Genomic DNA, 10,962 nt, shown 5'->3' with positions numbered 1-10,962 from the left:
TGTGTAACTCACCTTGTATCTTATATATTTCAATGGCAAGAAAATTATCAAAATGTGAGAGGTTATCACATTTGAAAATTTTACATATTATAAAACTAAAATGTATTCAAATTTAAAAGTAAAAAAAAAAGTCAACAAAACCTTTCTTACAATGTGTGTGGCATGAATATTGAAAAACATCTACAGAATACATTTTGCAATATATTTCCAAGTGGAACAGAAGGCACCACGGAGAAGTTTTGGTGATCGTCGGGCAATGCTCTTGATGCCTGCATGATCCAGGATGAAGACCACTTCGTGGTCAAAATGTTCTACTTGATCCTTCCCTATTGATCATCTGTACTTGATAATGCCATCAATTATAAGTATGGATATTCCAAAACATGAGTCGTTTTATTCGGAACTTAAATAGACCTCAGTCAGTATTAACAACACCACTCGTTCATGAGAAGAATATTTCAGTGCACAGAATATGGATAAAAATAATTTTCAAATCGAAAATAACTGAAAGTTCTCCTTTACAATAACATTTGATTGTACATTGAAAGGAAGGAACATAATAATCTTTACTTGAAGCAATCCGGCTGTTGGGGCGATTCCCTGAACGTGGAGACAGAACTTGGTTTGGATGAATGAACACGGAAAAACCCAGCAAGCATGATGTCTCCTTGCTTCAAAACACTCTGCAAATCTGGTATTACCATGGCCTTGCATTTCCCATTCTCAGCTCCTGCTGCTTGGATGTATAACAAAATGATAAATGAGAATACAAGTATATGTCGATATTTAAAACAAACTCGTTTCCAAGCAACACTGCACCATCGCTTCAATACATCCATGTGTTTCACCATCGATGTTCTGTAGCTGAACAGCTTTCCTCTTCCATAACTATCAATCATATATACTGAGTTTATTTGTGCAACAGACTTTGGGGAATAGGAAAAAATAAATATTAAAATGCACATATTAACGGAAAGTGGAAAAACCATCAATTAGTTGGAATTAGATAACGAACAATATTCTGAATAATCACTTTGGTTAATCCAGTTTAAGAGAATCATTCTTAAAATACCTCTCTCAAAAATCGATTTATTTTAATACGTGCTCTTGGGATTCACACACTTACATTTTCATTTTTATTGATGATAAGGAAATGTCTTGCTTTGATGGAATCCCAACAATCTGAAACCAAATCTATCACACAATGGGCTACAAAGTATGAAGGGAATAACATTGTATCGATTCTCGATTATCTGTTGAACAATATTGTAGACCAATGTGCAGGTGAGAATATCAATGTCAGGTTGCAAGGCAATAAAATAAATGTTGGGAAAGGAAGACGATCATATCTTGCGATGAATAAGAGTGGAGCAATTATATTTCTGCAATTTCTGAAGGAAAATAAAGTCGCTTGGACAAATTAAATAACTGTGCTTTTTACCAATGCAGAAAAACTCACTGGCACCTTCATGCCCCGTCCTACAGTGCGTGTTTCTGTGCTAACATGAATTACCCTGACGGCCACTACAGGCCCGTCAGCATTTACAAGGGTATGACCCACGACGAAGCCCGGGATTGGTTGCCCCACCAGCTGCTCGACCAGACCACAGGGTTCCTGCCTGGTTGGGTGAGCCCACGATCATGCCATTCATCTCGCCTTGGCACCCGGGGGAATGGACACTGGATCAGGAGCCACCAGCTCCACCGTCTCATCCGTGCTCACACCCCCTAGTGACAGCTCTTCAAAACCCACCTGCATGATACCCCGGCCAGATCGATTTTACATTCGCTTGCAGTTAACAAATCCAACCCTATTGACATGGGTCGCACCCCTTTGCCACCCAAACCTCTACTCTCTTCCCTGACGAACCCAACTTAAGGGTCACAAATCCATGCCCTATGATGGGAGCCCTTGTCCCCAAAGACAGCTGCAGGCTATGATTTTCCAGACGGTGGATGTCATCCCAGCCGTCTCTGCTAGATTCAAGGATCACAGGACTGATGATTGTGGTGCTTGCTCCTATGTCCACAACGGCGTCTACCCCTACGCCGGCAATTTTACAATTAATTGTCAAACTGCCAATGCCAATTCGGCCACAATAAACGAACTGTCGCATCGATGAGGGCACTTTTCCATCTACCATATACCATGGCTGGCACATACAAGTTTCTCAGAGCCTGGTGGTGGGGGTGGTGGGGGTGGTGTGTTGAGGGCTGGCTAATCCAGTCCTCATGGGGCAGCGCTGGTGGTCCTAGATAGCGGTCTTTCCCTGCATGGAGATCTGCAGTCCCACGACAGGTGACCTGTCAGAACACAATTACAACACCTTACCTGGAAAGGTTTATGCCTCTGATAGTCCAAATTGCCACCCTGTAATTGTGAGTTTGAGCATTTATCGTTAGCTGACCGGGTGCCAACATCAGAGCCGCCTGCCATGGTCCAGACCTCGCCAACGGGTGGTTTACCATGCCCCAAACAAATTCCTCCAGGTCCGCCCTCCTCTCGGGAGCGGCTCTCCTTCTGGACCAACCATTGTGCATAGGACCCACCTGTCTCACCGCTACCAGGCGGCACTCACCCACCCGAGTCAGGGGCCTTGCCGCTTCATCACGTGCTGCAGCATCAACTGCCTGATTCATGGTGGGTGGGCGCCACATGTCCAGCTGAGCCCCACAGTGAGAGTCCGACAGGGCCTCGACGAAATGGTCCAGCGCCAGTCTTTCCTGTGCAGATGCTGCCATGTCCACATACACAATCCCTACTGTGAGGCGAATGTCGTGAGCTAATTCCCCAATGGACTCCTGGGTTTCCTTTTTTGGTTTGCAAGATGAGTTTTATCAAGCTCGCTCTGCTGTTTTATGCCGAATCAGTTGTTTACAGATGAATGGAGGCCGGACAGAGTAATGGTCCCAGGCACAGGGTGGTCAGAACCTCGGCCGCCACACCGCGCAGTGTTGCTACAAGGTGTATCCCACCTTCGTCCAGCAACCAACCGTTACCCCTACACACGTGATCGAACTGCGCCAAGTACGCCCTCAGGTCGCTCTTGCCGTCATACGGTGTGAACTGCACCACAAGGCTTCCCTAGGGATCAAATTCAATAAGCCGGTCCACACGGGACCGACGCTGGGGTGAATAATCCGGGTCCAAACGGTGTACCGTGGATGGCACATGTCTTCCATCTGTCCAACTTCCTACTTCTCCTGTCTGAGTTGATGCCTGACCGACATTTTCTCACTCACCATCACACTCCATTCTTGCACATTCCGGTTCATACTCTTGGCACACACTCCGTTACATTTGCACTCCGCACATTGGGCACTCCAAGAAACCCCGGGTCTGTCACCCCCAAGCTTGCCAAACACCCATTTGCATCATGCACATAACCTGACTCACCATGATTCACCTTCACTGTACTCATCTCCTTCCGGTTCGTCCCAGGGACCTGGATCCTCTTCGCTTGATATTTTAGCACTTTATCACCCTGTAAATACAACATGTTCATGCATTCAATAATCTCCTCCTTTACTCCACCACCTGCTTCTACCTGTATTGCTTTGATTTCAGTTATCTCATTCTTTACCTCATCCACCTCCTGTTTTACCTTCATTAATTCCTGATGCGCCCCTTGTATTTCACCTCTAACATCACCTTTGTTGTTTCTGTTTGTGTTTTCATTTCCTGTTCCTTTATCCCCATCGGCTGAGTCACCTCCTCTACTCTCTTCATCAGTTACTCGTGTACCATTTTACATTATTTTTTTAATTGCAGTCATCTCTCTTTTTGGTTCCTTCTGGGCGGCTCTTCGCTCCTTTATCATCCTTGTGTTTTTCTCCGTTTCTTCTTTCAATGAATTCTGTCCTATCGTCAGTCGTTGCACCTCCTTCGTTATGTTCCCAATCTCTCCCATCAGTCTGGCCTAACTCTCCCTCTGTTCTTCCCGGACATCGATCCTACACGCAGTTACCTCCTCTCGCACCGCCGCCATTTCTCTGCCAAACATGTTCATTCTCCTGTTGTTTTCTTCACTCATCCTGTCCATTCTGCTGTTTTTGTCCATTTTTCTGCTGTTTTCATCCATTTTAGATACTCGTAGAGGATCTCCAAGTCTTACTCACGTTGTTGTTCTTCATCTTCTTCTTGTGGACTTTTTTGTTTCACAGCCTACAGTTTTCGTCGAAACTTCCCGAAACTTGGAGTATATATGTTAAAATACCCTGCGCAGACAGTAACCATCTCCAATTTTGAAAATTCCTCCAAGTAAAAATGTTATGACGTCAAAATATCTCCGCTAATGGAAATCGCCTAAAAAAATTATCTCAGAAACTAGGCAAGATTTTTGAATTCTGTTTGCAGAAATCGAACAGGGCATTATCAGAGATGAATTACCGCACATATGATGCATCACTATGACGTCATATCAATTTTATGACGTCATTCCTATTTTTTGACATTTTTGGTTTCACAACCCAGAGTTTTCATCGGATCAACGTTAAACTTGCTATGTATATGCAGAAAGCCGACGCGCAGGCAGTAACCATCTCCGATTTTGGAAATTCTTCCTAGAAAAAAAGTTGACATCATAATAATGCCGCTAATGGAAATCACCTATACCATTATCTCCGAAACGAGGCAAGCTGTTTGAATTTTGTTTGCAGGAATCAAGCCGGGCATTAGCACAGATAATTTATCACAAACCTGATACATCACAATGCCGTCATATTCGTTTTTATGACGTCATCATTAAGAGGACAAGGATCTTAGCTCATTTGAGCTTGTTCTGCTCATCACGTCCATTCTCCTGCTGTTGTTTTGGTCCATAATAGTTATTTGTGCCATTAATTGCCTCAGGAACAACAGAGTGTCATTCCCGGGCTGCACTGGGTGTGATAACCCACCGTTCTGTGCTATCGGTGCTGTATTTTCCAGAGACCGAGGGTGGAAGTCATTTTTCCATGTCTACCATTGCTTCCTCTTCACCCTCCATTGCGACTTCATGTGGGTACTGGATAAATTCCTTAGCCATATTTGCATAGTCTACATGGCCCACCGTGACTTGTCCATTTTTGTCCGCCAGTGTCCGCACCGATAAATTCACATAAAATTTAGTCAAAACAGCTCTGAATTTTGAGGTGCATGAAGCGCACCACAGACCTACAACCTAACACCAATTTATTGATCAAGGGGTTCGAAAAATTCCACTCCCGGACACCAGTTTGTTACGCAGGGGGTTATAAATATCCCACGACCTGACTCCAGTTTTCTCCGGCCAAAGGTGCAGAGTGTATTATGAGGAGGGTGAATCCTCCTTTCTCCTTGGAAGAACCAGACCTGGGGCCACCACTCACAATTAACTTTGTGGTATGGTGGGTTGCTTCACCACCAAGAACGCCACTCACTTAACCAAGAGTTCCAGTGTCCACCGTTTAATTTGCCATTTAACTAGAGGTCACGTGGCTTCCTGAACGAGGAGCGCGCCCTCGGCAATGCACCAAATTTATCTTGATGAGATCTTAAGTAGGGTGGCTGAGCATTTACTGCGAGTGCATGCCGACTCTGGCAGGTTAGTTTGGGAACTACCTCCCAGTCTATCTAGGTTCAGATAATGCTGGATCAATGGAAGGACAGGACAAGCAGGTTGCTTCAGGTTGAAATGCCAACAAGGAATTTATTATTAAGAAAAATAAAGAAACTGAACAACTTTTTATTTCCTTGTGGTGTAAATGGATGAATTGAAATAAATCAAAATGATTTCAAACAAATAAATAATTCAACAGACATTGATAGAGAAAGATAAAGAGCAGATACTAATCACTATGCCTTACTTAACAATTAAATACAAGACAAGGGTACCCAGCAGATCATCCGGGAGGAAAGAAATCTGGTCTCAGCTTAAGGGGCTGTCACACCTTGACGTTTTAGCCAGAGTATGCCGACGTATGAAAAATTTGGCGAATATGCTGGCACATGTCGAATAAGTTATGGGTAAGTTTTAGATACGTTAAGAGCATGCAGAAGCACGCTGAAGCATGCTGGCATACGTCGTCGTACGCCGAGCTCGTCGACAAATTTTGTGCATGCTCAAAATTTTTCGACGTATGTCAGCGTATGACTCACACATTCCGCGTACACTGGCCATAAGTTGTAGGCACATTATGCGATCGTTGACACACGTCGACACACGTTACTTGTAAGTTACTCATAAGTCGAAATACGTCGAGGTAATGTCTAGTGTACCCGAAACTTATTTCTAACCTATGAGTAAGGTGCTTTGAACCTATGTGTAACGTAGCTCCAAGAGATATTGAGGTATGTAGATGTATTTGACGTCTTCGGACGACCACAGTACTTACTGAACGTGTTTCTAACTTAGAGCTACTGTGAAATGGTGTATTGGCAGCGTTTAGGGAAATTGGTATATAAAAATTAGCTTCACAGGAGGAACCCGTCAGTGTTCCAGACTCCATGTTTTTTTTTTTTTCTTCGGCATGACGGCGATGTTGACACTTCGATGTCTAGTGCGGTTATGATTTGAATCGTCGAGCGGCAGCCTTTCAATAGGCTATGCCACGTGATCGTCGGCGATACTCTGCCGTGCTATGCATAAGTTCGACGATCGTTGGGTATAAGTTGTGAACGCTGAAAACACGCTAAGCATTCGTTGGTATTCGTTATCTATAAGTTATCGAAATGTTCTCTGTACGTTACTAATACGTTATTCATATGTCCACCTCATTAATATATGCTTAAAGCTAGAAAAACATCAATAGTTCAGCGTACCCCAGCGTTTTAGATCAATTTTGATACATTGCCCTACGCTGGCTAAATAGTCAAGGTGTAGCGGGGCTTTACCAAGGCAGAAGTTGGCGTGCATCTAACAAAATGTCCCAAAATGTGTGAACGTGCCTCAGTCTGCTGCCAGCACCCTGCCATCTGTGCACCCACCCGCAAACAGACTTGAACACCAATTGACGTCACGTCATCACCCCCAGGAACCAGGGACGACAAGAATCAGGTACGCCAAGAGCAGGCACCAAGCAGCAACGGTCCAACTGTTATCAACCAGAAACTGGCTCGAATACCAATCAACATCACCTTGTCATCACCCAGGATCCAGGGACGCCAAGAATCAGGCATGCCAAGAGCAGGCACCGAGCAGAGCCAACTGGAATTTTCCAAACGCCACCAAACACAAGCCAGCTCGAACACCAATTTACATCGTGTGGTCACCCCCAGGAACCAGGGACGCCAAGAATCAGGCACACCAAGAGCAGGCACCAAGCAGAAATGGTCCAACTTTTACCAACCACAAGCTGGCTCGAATACCAATCTACATCACCTTGTCACCCCCAGGAACCAGGGATGCCAAGAATCGGGCATGCCAAGAGCAGGCACCAAGCAGGAACGGTCCAACTGTCATCAACCACAAGATGGCTTAAACACCAATCGACATCACCTTGTCACCCCCAGGAACCAGGAATGCTAAGAGCAGGCATCGAGCAGAGCCAACAGGAATGGTCCAACCGCCACCAAACACAAGCCAGCTCGAACACCAATTGACATCGCGTCGTCACCCCAGGAACCAGGGACGCCAAGAATCAGGCACACCAAGAGCAGGCACCAAGCAGAAACGGTCCAACTGTTACCAACAAAACTCGGGAGGTGTAACCAACTAACCTCAGAACGACGGTCCACCTGTCGTTTTTATATTTCTCCAACAACTCCGGAGTTATAATCAACTCGATAACGACAGTCCTGTCCATTTTATATTTGTCCAACACCTCAGGAGTTGTAACCAACTCAATAACGACGATCCTCCTTTCCTTTATAGATGCGACCATTCTGGGCGAGCATCAAGCAGACTTCAGCCAATCGAGCTTTCCATTGGCGCATCGTTGCACGTGACCAACCATCAACCTCGCTATCCACCCTTCCTTAAGGGGCTGTCACACCTTGACGTTTTAGCCAGCGTATGCCAACGTATGAAAATTTTGGCGAATACGCTGGCACACGTCGAATACGTTATGGGTAAGTTTGGTACACGTTAAGAGCACACTGAAGTGCTCTGGCATACATCGTAGTACACCGAGGTTGTCGACAAATTTAAGCATGTTCAAAATATTTCAAACTATGCCAGTGTATGACTCACATGTTCCGCATATGCTGGCCATAAGATGTAGGCATGTTATGTGATCATTGACACACGTCGACACACGTTATTTGTAAGCTACTCATAAGTCGAAATATGTCGAGGTAATGTTTAGCGTGCCCAAAACTTATTTCTAACCTATGAGTTACGTGCTTTGAACCTATGTGTAACGTATCTCCAACACATATTGACGTATGTAGACGTATTTGACGTCTTCCGGACAACCACAGAACTTACTGAATGTGTTTCTAACTTACAGCTACCGTATAATGGCGTATTGGCAGCGTTTAGGGGAATTGGTATATAAAATTGGGATTCACAGGAGGAAACCGTCAGTGTTCCAGACTCCATGTTTTTTTTGTTTTTTTTCTTCGTCATGACGGTGATGTTGACACTTCGATGTCTAGTGCGGTTATAATTTGAATCGTCGAGCGGCAGCCTTTTAATAGGCTACGCCACGTGATCGTAGGTGATACTCTGCCGTGCGCTATCCATAAGTTAGACTGTCGTTGGGCATAAGTTGTGAACGCCGACAACACGCTAAGCATTCGTTGGTATAAGTTATCTATAAGTTATCGAAACGTTCTGTGTACGTTACTAATACGTTATGCATACGTCCATCTCATTAATATACGCCCAAAACTGAAAAAAAACATCAATAGTTCAGTGTACGCCAGCGTTTTAGATCAATTTTGATACGTTGCCATACGCTGGCTAAATCTTCAAGGTTTGACAGGGGCTTTACCAGAGTGAGATGCGGCCTAATTCAACTCAGGCCTGGCTGTCAATGCCATGTTTGGATACTGGACAAATGGCAGAAAACAGCCATTTGCCATAATTACTGAGGGAAATCGTGAAGTTCTTACAAAATGCCAATAACATTCACCTCTCCAGTCAGCACGACACAAACTAGAGCCAGCCAATGTCCATAGAGCTGCTGAACGGATCGTCAAACATCGATGGAAAAACGTGGATGTCGAATGTCGATGAAAGAGATGTGGGTGAGGTTAATGATCCACAGCCGTATTTGACCATCAGAATAACTGCTCAGGAAAAGCCCGTGGTGGGCTTCCTTAAATGCCCTGTAAGTCCAAAGTGTAGATAAATCGTCCACCTCCAAGACAATGTGTCTCAATGGAAAGGGGATAGAATGAGCCTCCATTGGGATAATGACTATCTCTGGCGTGAATGAACATGTTGTAAATGGGGAAAAGGCCATTCCATAAGAAAGGGAATCTGTTCTATACCCTTATCTAATGCATTAAAATGTTAGAATCCCTCCAGACAAGGGGATGAGTCTATCCTGGACATGCATTTATGAAATAACTGCCTGAGAACTTGAATATTGGAATACATTAGTCGGATCTGATTTTGAAATCCATGACACTACCCTTTCCCTTTCCCAGACTCATCCCGAGTTGTCCATCTGCTGGAGACATTAGTTAAAAGTTTCAGCATTGCCATTAAAAGTTAGCATTTCCATGTGATATGAAGGTGAAGTTTCCCGTACCTACTACGTTTTAACTATACTCTTTTTGTGTGTGACAATTTAAACTCGATATGCCCTGCCTGATGCATTGAGAACGACCTAACTGACTCACACAAACAACCTTATGCAACACCAAAATTGCCGGAATTTTTGAAAATACAATGTATAACCGGTAGGCTTTAATAATATACACAACTCCATACAACTACATACAATTTCTGACCCAGGACCTCAATAAACTCAAAAGAGAAATTGTGGACGGGTGTATTTGTTGACATCATGCTCTTAATGTCATTCACTGGCACACCTAACAAAAACAAACCAGGCAGGCCAGTGACGGGCATACAGGCCATAAATGTTGTGGTCTTCTCAAAGAAAAATGATCAAAAGAAGCAGTAATAAGAACTGAGCCACTTCCTCCACCGAGCTGCATTTGTGCAGTTCATGGTCGTGGCAATTTGTGGCACAGAAAATGAGCAGAGTGGCAAGAGACTGGTATGAGACTGGTATGAGGCTCCATCAAAGGGGCAGTCCATACGTGTGGTAGCGTGCTGCTGTAGTAAATGCAGTTCAAACAAAAGAAAATAAAAGAAAACCACCATAATAATTGTAACGGTGTTACCTGATATGAAGCTGCAGTGAGTGGCATTCCACAGAACAGGTAGGGTGGAACACAGGCCATGGAGCAAATGGTGCAGTGGAGTAAGTGATGCAATGGGCACAGAGCAAGTAATTCATCAGGGTGAGTGATGCAATGATAGTCCTGGGATGGTCAGACAAAGCAAAACAGCAAAGCAAAGAGCAAACTGTACTAAAGTAAAAAGGTAAAGCAGGTCAAGCCTTTAGACACCAGGTCCGACCAACATGGTCAGCTGGTCCATGGTGTGCACATACTAGGGGCAGTGGCGGTGGTGCCGGGAGAGAGAGCTCGAGGTTGGCCCTACTCGTCCGCACCCATCCAATGTCTTATCCATCATATACACTACCCTAGTCCCCCCTCTGTTTACAATTTATCACTATGTCTCATCTCCTATATCCCCATTGCCAAATTCATACCCAATCCACCCCAAGGTTCAGGAGGGCAAGTCCAGCAGCTGACGATCATCCCGACAGTGGATGGTGCAAAGGGTTCTTCATCAGTCCTAACTATGCAAATATGATTACACTTTTAAACTGTCCCAGTGGTTATATCCTGCCAAGAGGCCTTTGTTAAACTATGGGGTTCTAAAAACACCAATTCGCATCGCCTACACATTGGTGCTCTTACAATTTGGGGCTTTGCCCACTAAATTTTCTCTCTGTGCCATCGCACAATTTTGTGGC

Source organism: Eptatretus burgeri, chromosome 1, assembly GCF_056783735.1.
Source record: "Eptatretus burgeri isolate ZD-2024b chromosome 1, Ebu_testis_v1, whole genome shotgun sequence".
Lineage (NCBI taxonomy): Eukaryota > Metazoa > Chordata > Myxini > Myxiniformes > Myxinidae > Eptatretus > Eptatretus burgeri.
This window is presented reverse-complemented; position numbering follows the sequence as displayed.